At 39.4% G+C, this 12529-nt stretch overlaps 1 protein-coding gene across 1 annotated transcript in view; it reads left to right on the top strand.

Moving 5' to 3' along the window:
* Window positions 1–4388: 4388 nt before the first annotated feature.
* Window positions 4389–12529, top strand: part of map3k13 (mitogen-activated protein kinase kinase kinase 13) — a 35186-nt gene continuing 27045 nt past the window's right edge. Inside the window, exon 1 of the transcript XR_012597168.1 lies at window positions 4389–4506. The gene's annotated coding sequence lies outside the window, so the exon portion shown is untranslated. The remainder of the gene's footprint in view (window positions 4507–12529) is intronic.

Genomic DNA, 12529 nt, shown 5'->3' with positions numbered 1-12529 from the left:
AAATGTATGTATCATCTGTAGGCCTAATGTATGTAATGAAATGCATACAAAAATACATTTGAAGTGGGATATTTTACCAAGATATACGTATAAATATATCCAAGACACATGCGATGATCATGTCATCCCTTACCAAAAAGTAGTTTATTCAACTGTGCTATTAGTATACTTCTTTTTAACTTAAAATAAGAGAGTATACTTTCAGTTTGCTTTTTATGTACTTATCAGAGATATTCTTAACAAAAATATACTTGGCTGATATTGACAAGTATACAGAAAAGCCTAAGTATACTTGGCTCATACTGACAAGTATACTTAAAAGTCTAAGTATAATTGGCTCATACTGACAAGTATACTTAAAAGTCTAAGTATAATTGGCTTATACTGACAAGTATACAGAAAAGTCTAAGTATACTTGGCTTATAGGCCTACTTGTTCTTAATATTTTGATCAAGATATACTTAAGAAAAGTATGATTAAGTATTCTTGCCTTATAGGCCTACAGAAAGGCATACTTGACTTGTAGTTGTACTTACTTTTTGATAGAGTAGCCTGTTAAAGTGTGCGAGCTGCAACTGCTGAATTAAGGTACTGACACCTTTCAATAATAATGCAATAACATGACTAATAAACTTCTGAGAGGGACCACACTGCATAATGAGGACTATTAGCACATCACCCCCACCCTCATCCACCTCCACTGGCTCCCGGTCAAGTCCCGCATCACCTACAAAATCCTCCTCCTCACCTACAAATCCCTCAACGCCCTGGCTCCTCAGTACCTATCTGACCTCCTCCACCCTTACACACAGCCCCGGAACCTTAGATCCTCAGGCACGGGTCAGCTCTCCATCCCTCACACAAGAATGAGAACTTTTGGGGACAGAGCCTTCAGTGTGACAGCCCCCACCCTCTGGAACTCTCTCCCCATAGAGCTCCGCAACGCACCATCTCTGGACACCTTCAAAAGACTCCTCAAAACCCACCTCTTCACCAAGGCCTATGGCCTCTAGCTACTGTTACATTTGTTGTATTTATTTATGTCTTTGTTAAGCGTCCTTGGGTTTCATGAAAGGCGCTATATAAATCCAAGATATTATTATTATTATTATTATTATTATTATTTTTGATATATGTGCTGCTAATATGTCTGTACTTTTAGTTAAGTTTTGAATGCAGGCATTTAATGCTTTTATTGAAGTAAAGGAGTACCTCTTCCACCACTGAAATACTTTATCTGCTCAATATGCCTTTATGTCAAGGTATTTGTGTATGCTGCAGTTTACTCCTGGCCTTAATAATTATATATATATAAAAAAAAAGCTTCTTAAATTGAATTGTCTTGGCTGCTTTTTTTGTTTAATAGAAAATCATGTGTTGTCTCACATTGTTCTGCAGATAAATCAAACACAAACTGAACAGTTTAGGTTGCAGCACAGTGAACTCCTGCATATTCTTCTTATATTATCAGTTTTTATTCTCCACAGTGGGTTTTTTTGTCCACCTGCCAAGTGTGCAGCCTTGCAGTAGTTTCGGAGCAGCTTCTTTGAGGCTGCTCATTGGCTCAGGCAGAGGTGGCCAGACAGTGCAGTATCGGTTTCACACCCTCTTCATTCCGCTGCTACTTTTCCTCCTTCAGATAAATCAGTAAATCAGAAAGCATGCTCTCTCTCTCTCTCTCTCTCTCTCTCTCTCTCACTGGGAAGATCTGCAGAGCCTGGACTTTAATGCATATGGTCTAATGAACTGATTGTAAAGTTCCTACAGGCTTCTGAATGAAGACTTGTAAATATTAAACTCTTTAGGGCAGCAACATGTCTAATCTATCCTAACATTATTATTTGTGCAGTAGATGCACGGCGGTGCAGCACCATTGAAAAGATTCACGAGCTATTTTTAACCACAGCTGCACAGAAGAGAAAAAAAAATGAAGAGCTCTCACTCTGCTCGTATTTCATGATACTGCAAACAGCCTCACAAAGAGCAGCAGACTTTCTTTTTTTTTTGCATCACATTTATACAATAAAAAAGATGTTAACATCCAGTGAATAGATTAGTTATTAGCTGGTCTGGACAGATTTATTTTATCAAATGTGGAAAAGCAAATACATAAGTACACTAATAAAAAAAAAATCACTAATTGTGAAAAGCACACAAGAATGCAAAATGAGACAGACCACTGCATATTTGTGATTTCTATGTCTATGGACAGCAAACATTAAACAAAATTAATAGAGAAACAGGATTATCTCAATTCTATATTATAGGCTATACCAGGGGTCAGCAACCTTTACTATCAAAAGAGCCATTTTGGAGCCGCAAAACATTTGAGCATTGTGATGAAGGTAACACAGTTTATAGTCTAAGTATATAGAATATAAGTCTAATGCAGTGAGGGCCCAAGTGTAAATGTACTATGGAGTATTAGGGACACATTGAGGGAAAAGAAATCGGAGATTTCCAGAATAAAGTCATAAAATTATGAGAAAAAACTAACATTACGATAATAAAGTCATCACTTTACGAGAAAAAAAGTTGTAATATTTCGAGAATAAAGTCATAACTTTAGGAGAAAAAAAGTCGTAATATTATGAGAATAAAGTCATAACTTTAGGAGAAAAAAAGTTGTAATATTACGAGAATAAAGTCATAACTTTAGGAGAAAAAAAGTTGTAATATTACGAGAATAAAGTCATAACTTTACGAGAAAAAAAGTTGTAATATTACGAGAATAAAGTCATAACTTTAGGAGAAAAAAAGTTGTAATATTACGAGAATAAAGTCATAACTTTACGAGAAAAAACATAAAATAACACGTAAAATCACTACTTTATAATATTATGACTTTATTCTCATAATACTACGACTATTTTCTTGTAATATTATGACTTTATTCTCGAAATCTCAGATTTATTTTTTTCCCTTAATGTGAAAATTGAGATTGAGATACTCAAGTAAAATGCCTCATAATTTTTATTACAGTACTTTGACGTTTGATGACACAGACAGTAGGCTACATACTAGCCTTATAAGAGTGGTATTTCTGCTCTACGACCATTATTTCAGACCAGAAGCTGGGCCGCTTTTACAGCTGCTACTGGACTCCTCTCTCTAGATTCAAGAAATATAAACTACAGATCACTTCTTTTTCTTCTGTCATTATAACAATACTTTCTAGTGTGATATGTATGATTAGCTAGAATATAGTAGTTCTCTCTCCCATTTTACCAGAAATATAAACCTGATAAACCTGCTTCTGATTCTGAAATTATATTTGAATCATAGCGGAGGATACTGAATTACTGTTACTTTTTTTTTTATCCATGAATGAAAATGTATTAAGACACTATTGGTGTTTTTTGGGGGGGGTTTTATGAGAGAATTAGCCCTGTACTGCAAATCACTTAAGTATATGAAAAAGAAAACAACAAAAAAATACTGAACATTATTGATGTCTTAGTTATTAGAAGAGACAGTCTAGCTATTTTATTTTATTATTTTATTTAGTTTTGTCTTTTATTAGGTTATAATTCTGGTTAAATTGTGTGCTCTGACCAAGAAAGTGGATCATATCAGTCCAGTTCTGAGGTCTCTGGCTCCCTGTCGCTCAGAGAAGTGATTTCAAAATACTCCTGCTGGTTTACAAAGCACTAAATGGTTTAGGGCCAAAATACATTTCTGATCTTCTGCTATGTTATGAACCATCCAGACCTCTCAGGTCATGTGGATCAGGTCTGCTTAGTGTCCCCAGAGTCACAACTAAACATGCAGAAGAAGCAGCGTTCGGTTTTTATGCCCCAAATATCTGGAACAAGCTCCCAGAAACCTGCAGGACCAACTCCAACTCTGAGTTCTTTTAAATCAAAGCTTAAAACTTTCCTGTTTGCTGCTGGCTTTTATTAAACGAGATAATGATCTTATACTGCACTATAACTTTTACTCTTGTGTGTTATATTCTATTTTAGCTTCTATCATAGCTTTTATTTTTAGCTTGTTTTTATTTTCGAATCTTTAATGTTTTTATAACTGTTTTAATTATGTCTTAATGTTCTTTTGCACTTTGTTGCAATGTTCTTGAATGTTTGTGTAAAGCACTTTGAATTGCCCTGTTGTTGAAATGTGACTACAAATAAAGCTGCCCTCTGTTTTCTAAAGATCACTTGAGATATGTTGTACATTGTCTACTTCAATAGCTTACAACTACAAGCCAGGGAATCCAAAGTCCATTCATTTGAAGTCCTTTCAGAGTAGAAATTAAAAAAAATGTATTTCCTTTTAAAATATTAAAAGTCTTTGCAGTTTTTTGTTTTGCTCTAACAGGACTCATCTCTCTCTCTAATAGACGATCTTCGATGACGTGTCGCTGGGTTTACAGGTGTACGGGGCCAGAGAGTGAGCGGAAGTGACGTAAGCACGCTCACAAGACCTAACCATTGGATGAACAGAGAGCGAGAGAGAAGAGGGAGAGCAGCTGGACATCTCGGAGGGATTCAGCGCAGCTAAACGGTAATAATCTGAGTTTTATGTGATTTAATGTTAAAACGCAGCGTTGTAGTGACGTTAAAACCCTTCACGTGTTCACAGTTTGACGTTAAACGGGTTTATTTGATGGTTTGGTGAAGATAAAGCTGTCAGCTGTCAGTTGAGCTGCAGTCTGTGAGCATTACCACGACGACCGTGGACCAACTGTTTATACTGTTTATACTGTTTATCAGCCTCAAATCAACACCTAGCTGTCAACACAGAGAGACAGAGACTGTAGCTTTAGTTTGAGTTATTTCTTGCTTTCATTATGTAACTAAAGTGGACAATCTTGTTGTAATAGTGAAGCAGAGAAAGACTCTTTTCCTTGTCTGTGTTAACTCAGGAGAAGAAGGAGATTACAGGCTGCTGCTGCAGGAGAGAGAGAGAGGAGGCTCAATTATAGTGCTGGGTGCTGGAGAAGTGTTTGTTTATTTTAGTAAAGATGTGACTCTGAATTGTTTAGTATTTTAGACTATAAAAAGATTAAAATCAGAGACAAGTTGGCTCTGATTTAAAGGGGACATATCATGCTCATCTTCAGGTTCATACTTGTATTTTGGGTTTCTACTAGAACATGTTTACATAGATAGATAGATAGATAGATAGATAGATAGATAGATAGATAAATAGTTAGTTAGATAGTTAGTTAGTTAGTTAGTTAGTTAGTTAGATAGTTAGTTAGTTAGTTAGTTAGTTAGATAGTTAGGTAGGTAGGTAGGTAGATAGATAGATAGATAGATAGATAGATAGATAGATAGATAGATAGATAGTAACTTTATTGATCCCGAGGGAAATTCAAGTTTCCAGCATCACAGTTCCATAGTGCAAAACATGCAGTAAAAAAGTTAGTAGTACAAAGTACAAAAAAATATACCAGATATTAAAAATACAAGGAGATGAAGAAAACTGTTAAAACTGAATATAGTGCAGGGTAACAGCTGTGATACAGGACTATTAAAAAAGTGAATATAGTGCAGAAGAGACTGTTAAAAATGAGTATAGTGCAGGGTAACTCCAGTAGCTTAGTCTATTAAAGTGCACCGTGTGCATTATTATCTGTCCTGCAGACCGTCCTCCTCCCTCCCTAGAGAGGTGTTTTACAGTTTGCTGGCTCGGGGGACCAAGGATTTCCTGAGTCTGTCTGTGGAGCACTTGGGGAGCAGCAGCCTGCCGCTAAACGAGCTCCTCTGTTTGCTTTAATGTTTAAAACAAACTTTATTTTCCTCATACTGTCTGCTTGAATATACCTGTATTTACCTTTCTGTCTGAAACGCTCCGTTTTAGTGCATTTCAATGGAATTGCAACAGAATCGCGTTGCCAGGAAACAGCTTGGGTCCATGTTTACTTCCTGTCAGCTGATGTCATTCACATACACTGCAACAGGAAATAAACTGGGACCCATTTAGAATGTTTACATTTAAAACTTTGAAATGGTCTAAATATTGTAGATTTGTGACATCACAAATAGGCAGAAATCCTGACGGCTTGTTTCAAAAGCTCAGTTTCTGAATACGAGCTGTGTGTGTTTCTCTGTGGATTGAGTGTTTCGATACTTTCACAATATTTATATACGATTTAAACCTCCTTTATTATATAAAAGCCATGAAAATGTCACTTTATACAATATGGGACCTTTAATGACAGTACACTATTTCTTATTATATGGTGTGTACACTCAGTTGCCAGTTTGTTAGACTTAAACCAGTACAGTCTAATACAACAACCCTGCAGTACATCCTATATTAGACTATTAGACTGCATTAGATTTAGTGAGGTGTACCTATGTCAGCTGTGGGACTAGTAACATCTCACTGCTCTCTGTGAGCAGTGACCATCTGACACAAATCAGAGACGATCATTCGTCCGTCTTTCATGAAGACTTCATGTCACAACAGTTAATTTCTGTCCCACATGCTCTGACAGTCAGTCAGCCAGCGGTGGAGAGCGTTACATGTGTGAGCGGTGGATGCTGTGTACTGTCACGGCTCGGCCATTGTGTTCCACCCTCATTGTGCTGAGTGCGACATTTCCAGTAAGTGTCCACGTGTGTCACTGATGGCCTTGCCTCTCTTGTTAACTGCTGCGTGTGTGGTGCAGTTACAGGTCACACACACGGCACCAATCAGCCAAATGTGGTCCCCCACGAGGAGCGTGTTGAAAGCTACACCTCTCAGGTGCTCTTAACTAAGAGACACCAGGTTCACAGCAAACGTGAGCAACTACTAACGTGGGCCAGTTTTGCCTTTTGAAGCTCTTTTAATATATTTTGAGAAGAACTCTTTTTCATAAAAGGAGAGCATTGACATTGAACACCAAATGGAATGAAACTTTCTTTATTACCACAAGCATGGGCCCTGTAGTTTATTTTTGCTCTGCCCCACATACACCATCCTAGTGCTGAAAATACTGACCAAATGTGTATTAATCCACGACTGAAAATAGTCCCCAGCAACGCAGTATTACTCCCGTTTTAGTAACGTTTAAAAAAACAACTGCAGCGCTCAGCTGTTTAAGAAAATAATTGAACCTCTTTTTAAAATAGAAATATTATATGTGTTTCTGTTGACTTCTCATTTATGTTGGCTTAAAGGTTCTCTATACGATATCCAGAGCATTAATATAGCAGCAAACAACTATTTGCTTTGTAAAGATATAGATGAGTAATGTCTACTTGAGCAGAGACTACGGCCCTGTTCAGACCTGGTATTGGCATTGAGGACGCATTGAGATCCGATCTTTCAAACCACATTCAGAGGTGATCTGGGCCACATACAGTATGACCACTTTCTTTTAGCAGTGGGTACGTGAATGTGTCCCGAGCCAAACTGAAAGACCGCCTACTTAACTGGCGTCCTGCTGGGCACCGCGGGTCTCAGCGCTCCTCATTTGAATAGACAGGCTGACGTGAATGCTTGTCTGCCTCGCGGCATGGAAACGGCTTCTGTGCTCTACTGTATGCTGTCGATACAACTGTATTTTATTCAAATATGTCTTATCTATAGGCTACATCTACAGGCTATCAGACTAGGAACAGGAAGTGCATTATAGTCATACTGTTGGAGATGTGTCGGTGCTTTTGTTCCGGTGATGTACACGGAGCTGACACCCGGCTGACATTCATGTAATATTACGTCGTAATGTCTGCTGTATTGTATGTGGTTCAACGCTCAAATCCCCTCTGCTTGAAGAAGTTGGTTACCCTGGTGATGCTGTCATTGTTGCTGCTGCATAGCAACGTGGTGTTTGTCCAGGTGTCGAGGAGAGTACCTGCACCTCTGAGCTTTTGAGTGCCACGTGGAGTGGAGCAGAGCGTCAGAGGAAGAGGGGGAGGCAGCGGTCCTGACTCCTGATGCTGGCGTAGAGACAGGAAGCTGTATTTATGTAATTGACATGTGTGGCGACAGCAGCAGTGTAGCCTTGCAGCTGGTCTCATCGTTCTAATCCCAGCCCCGGAGACTCGGCTTGTTTGTTTTGGGTCGCATTTATAGCCTATAGCGGTGACTCCAGTCAGTGTCATGTCCCATCAGGCTTAATGAATAAGCTCATTCTGTGTTTCATGAGATGAAACGACGTTTAACATGTAAGGTATTTATGTGTCGTCGGTAGCGTGCTGCAGATCCATTACAACTATGATGGCTGTAATGTGAAAAAAGTACTGTTGATTTGAAAGGTTATGTATTGGAGTGAGTGATTACTCTTGTCTAAAGTAGTTACTCCCCTTACACACCCGTGGTTCACCCTGACAGCTGTTTTCACTTTTGGTTGATTAGACTTCCTCTCAGGACGGCGTTGACGTGTGCAGACTGTTTGATTGACATCTTCATCACTCTGATGTCAGCTTTGATGCCATCATTAAAACAAGACTAATCAGAACTGAAAACACCTCTGTGGGTCTGCAGTGTTTTTCTTGAGTTGTGTAAACTCAATTCATTGATGCATTTGTACAGTCGAACTACATTTCTCTTCTTTAATTTCTTTAGAAAATTGGCATTGACATTGTCGTTAATGTTGATACATTATGAAATGTAATATGTGCTTTAATTCACTGTAATATGTTGTATACTACGCCCAACTAATACTGAAACAGTTAATTGTCAACAATTTGTCAATTATCAAGCAAAAATCGTACAAATTCTCCGACTGCAGCTCCTCAAATGTGAGAATTAGCTTTTTTTTCCTCTATTTTATGTCACTGTAAATTGAATACCTTTTGGATTTTTGATTGTTGGTTGGACCCAGTGCGCAACCTCCGGGCCTGAAAAGCGAAGCCAATGCGGCAGTGCCTTGCATTCTTTCTAATAGCCAGCAGGGGGCGACTCCTCTGGTTCCAAAAAGAAGTCTGATTGTACAGAAGTCTATGAGAAAATGAGCCTACTTCTCACTTGATTTATTACCTCAGTAAACATTGTAAACATGAGTTCATGGACTCAATCACTAGTTTCAAGTCTTCTTCAATACATCATGATGTTCATTTAGTAAATTATGGTCCCATTTAGAGTCAAATAGACCATAAATAGTAATAGCTTTGTCCGGTCACGGAGTTGTCCGTGTTTTCGTTTTACAACTTTGACCCTTTCACAGTGTGTTTTCAATTCATGAAAGTTAAGTGTAACATTTTGGTCGCCGAAAAATGTCTTATTCAGCATTGAGCTGTACTTAGCTCCACCCTCTTGGGTCACATCTGGTTGCAAAAAACCAAGATGGTGACGGCCAAAAATGGCTTCAAAATGGTAGTCCACAAAACCAATGGGTGACGTCACGGGTGACTACGTCCACTTCTTATATACAGTCTATGATTGGACAAATCAAGAAATTTGAAGCTGTGGGAGATTGTAATGGCCATTTTTTTCCACAAACATTTTATAGACTAAACGATTAATTTATTAATTGAAACATTTCAATAATCATCAGTTACAGTCCTGCACCCAATTTAAGCGAATCAAACAACAACAAATGGATCATAAAATAAAAGTTTGTGTCGAAAACCAAAAAAGTGCATCATTAAAGAGTTCATCATCTCAGGTTTAGTAAAAAAAGAGAATCAAATATATGTTGTTTCCGGTGTGTGCGGTTTACAGTTAATGCCTGGCAGCTGTTAAAAATAGACATCACATATATGGTTTATGCGCTGAATGGTCACATCGCGTGCAGCTCAGCCATTGAAGGGCAGTTGAGTGGAAAAAGCCAAACAACAAATGTTGGGCTGAAGGATGTGAACATGAATGTCTTGCCCCCCTTCCTTCTCTCTCCCTCTCTGTCTGTATCGTCATACTCCCTCCTCCCTCGGGCCCTCTCCTCCTCTCCTCCTCTCCCTCCTTCTGACTGACATTTCTGTAATGACACTGTCTGAGCTCCTGCCTCCATCCCATCCTCAGCTTACTGTATGCCACACGCAGGGCCAGCCTGTCACACCGAGAGCCCGCCTGGCACGCCTCACATCTATATCAGACCACTAAATGCCAGTAATAGCAACTCAGCTTGATTAAGAAAAGGAAGCGTCCTCCATCTTCCGGGCCCCTCTGTTCTGTTGGCTCTCCTGGAGATAGAGTTGTTGTTTGCCAAAGGGTTTAATGGACACGCTCGCAGTCAGACGCTCTGCTGGTCAGCCTGTTTGAAGATTGGGATTTTGTTGAAGTGGGTTAAGCCCAACGTGTCTTTATATTTGGGCAGGGGTGTTACAGTTTTGCTGTGAGGGGGCATTGTTGAACCCTAAGCATGCCTGGGCTTTGCTGCTAATATTATACTTCCCGGAGTAATGGTGGATGGATGTTGGAGAGTGGTTATGGGTTAGGACACAGTCATATATCCCAAAAATTATATATTTATTAATATTTAATGTGGCCTAACACCATGATAAATCTTCACAGGAGACCCTTTCTACGTGAGAAAGTTTGATCAAAATGCAGTTAACGTGGATTGGTTATTTCTTATACAACCATTTACAATGTTTTGTGTAGGCATGTACTGTATTCACGCAAATGCACACATGGCTTTAAATGTACTTCTCTCTTGTGATGCGTCTGCTAGCCGAGCTTCTATAATTACCACAGCCTGCAGCGCCTCATGGGGAGCATATTAACACACACGAGTGGAGGAGCAAGAACCAGAGCACATGCACAAGTCATACAGGCTGTGAGTGAGTGTGTGTGTGTGTGTGGTTTGCAGTATCTCTGACCTCTGATGTGTGCATCTGTAGAATAATATGTGAATAAAAGGGATGCACTGTTACATTATGCTTGTCTAATGCAATGTAGGGATACTTTCCCGAAATCAGTCACAAGGTGTGAATGTGCAGCAGCAGGCACCACGTGACCAAAACTAATGTTAAAATGGAGCAGCAGCAAGCCTACATAACAAGCAAACTATGTACATACAGTATATTTAGCCCAACTGATACTGATTTTTTTTTTTTAACTCTATACCAAATTGATAATTAAGATTTAAAAAAAAAAAACACGACTAGAACTGCTACAAATAGTCAATTATCAGAAAAACGGGACGCAGTAAACGCACTATTTTTTCCCTTATAATGCTACATTTTGAACAACAAATCCATGTTGTGACAGTGTTCTTAAATTAGATTTAAAAAATCGCAATATATCGCCTTGCTTACAGTATCGCAATATATCAAATCGTAACGCCTGTATCGTGATACGTCAGATTCTTGCCAATACACAGTCCCTACCCTGCCGCCTCCTCCTGTCTCTCTGTACATGTAACCACCTCACACATTTGTCTAACCTCTCACCCCAGCGAGCAGCAGCACCATACACCCCCAGCTACACCGTTATAATCTCAGCGCCTGCCACCCACTGCAGCCACACACACTACTTCTTATATCCTCCGTCCGTCGCAGTGGAAGGAGGAGGTGAAGTGTAACATGACATCCCAGCGTGTGTTCACTTCCTCCTACTTCTGTATTTCTATTTAGTGAAAAAATTAGAAGCAAGAAGGTTGGAGAGAGCCTTCATAAAATGTTTATGTTATCTAAGACTGGCTGCTGTGTTCTGCATTATAGCTGCACGCAATCCCATAAATCACGTTTGGGATTACCAGGTGCGTATAGAGTTGGGAGGGAGGACGGCACAGCCAGGCTTTCTGTCTGCTGCTCCTGCAGTCTCATGATGAAGAGGGAACCAGGATAGATGGATTGTTGTGGTGCGGCGGGCAGAATCCTGAGGGAGCGTTGAACAGTCATTGTTATGTAATTTCCTGTCAGTGTGGATTGGTCAGGCTGTGTGGGGTTGTTGGTGGGTTCAGCACGGTAATCTCACAAGCATTATCTGTCTCTCAGAATCAGCGGTTGTTGTGTGCAGGACTCACTCGTCCATGCCTGCTTTTGTAAAACCCAACCAATGAGCCGGGGCCGCTCTGTTTCTATCATCCGTCTTAGCCAAACAGGTTTATCCTTGTTGTGCATGAAGTCAACATACTCGTCGGGACCAATCTATTCTCATTAGTTTAGGTATTTCCCTGACTCATCTGACTTCTTCCTCCTTCCAATTACTCCAATTTATCCAACGGCAGCTGGTTCTGGGCTGTGTGATTTTATAGGATTACAGCTGGTACCAAAAGACATTGGGTGAAAGTGTTGAAACAACAACACAGTAGCACATCACCAAGGATTTTTGTACAGTAAAAATTTAAGTAATTTCAGATAAAGGAGACATCTTGTTGGAGTAACTATCCCCCTACAATAGATAAATAAGTAAATAAAGCTTAGCTACAGTATATACTGCCCTATCTTCATTACCAGCTCACTGCCCTACTGCATGAACGTGAACAAGGATTGAGAAATGAATCTGTTTGACTCAGTTCTCTAGCAAAGTGAGAGCTCTCTCCTTGAAGTATCTGGTGTGTCTCTGTGCAGACAGACTATTGCTGTGCCAACAATAGACCTTGAGCCAATCACAGAGAGGCTTTTATTGACAGTTTAATTGCACAAACACTATCTCCAAGTTTATCACATTGATTGTTTTAGAGGTTGCTGGTTCAGTACTTTTT

The sequence above is a fragment of the Sebastes fasciatus genome, chromosome 14 (assembly GCF_043250625.1).
Source record: "Sebastes fasciatus isolate fSebFas1 chromosome 14, fSebFas1.pri, whole genome shotgun sequence".
In the NCBI taxonomy this organism is placed as follows: Eukaryota; Metazoa; Chordata; class Actinopteri; order Perciformes; family Sebastidae; genus Sebastes; species Sebastes fasciatus.
The sequence above is the reverse complement of the archived record's forward strand: the minus strand, read 5'-3'. Positions and strand labels throughout refer to the sequence as shown.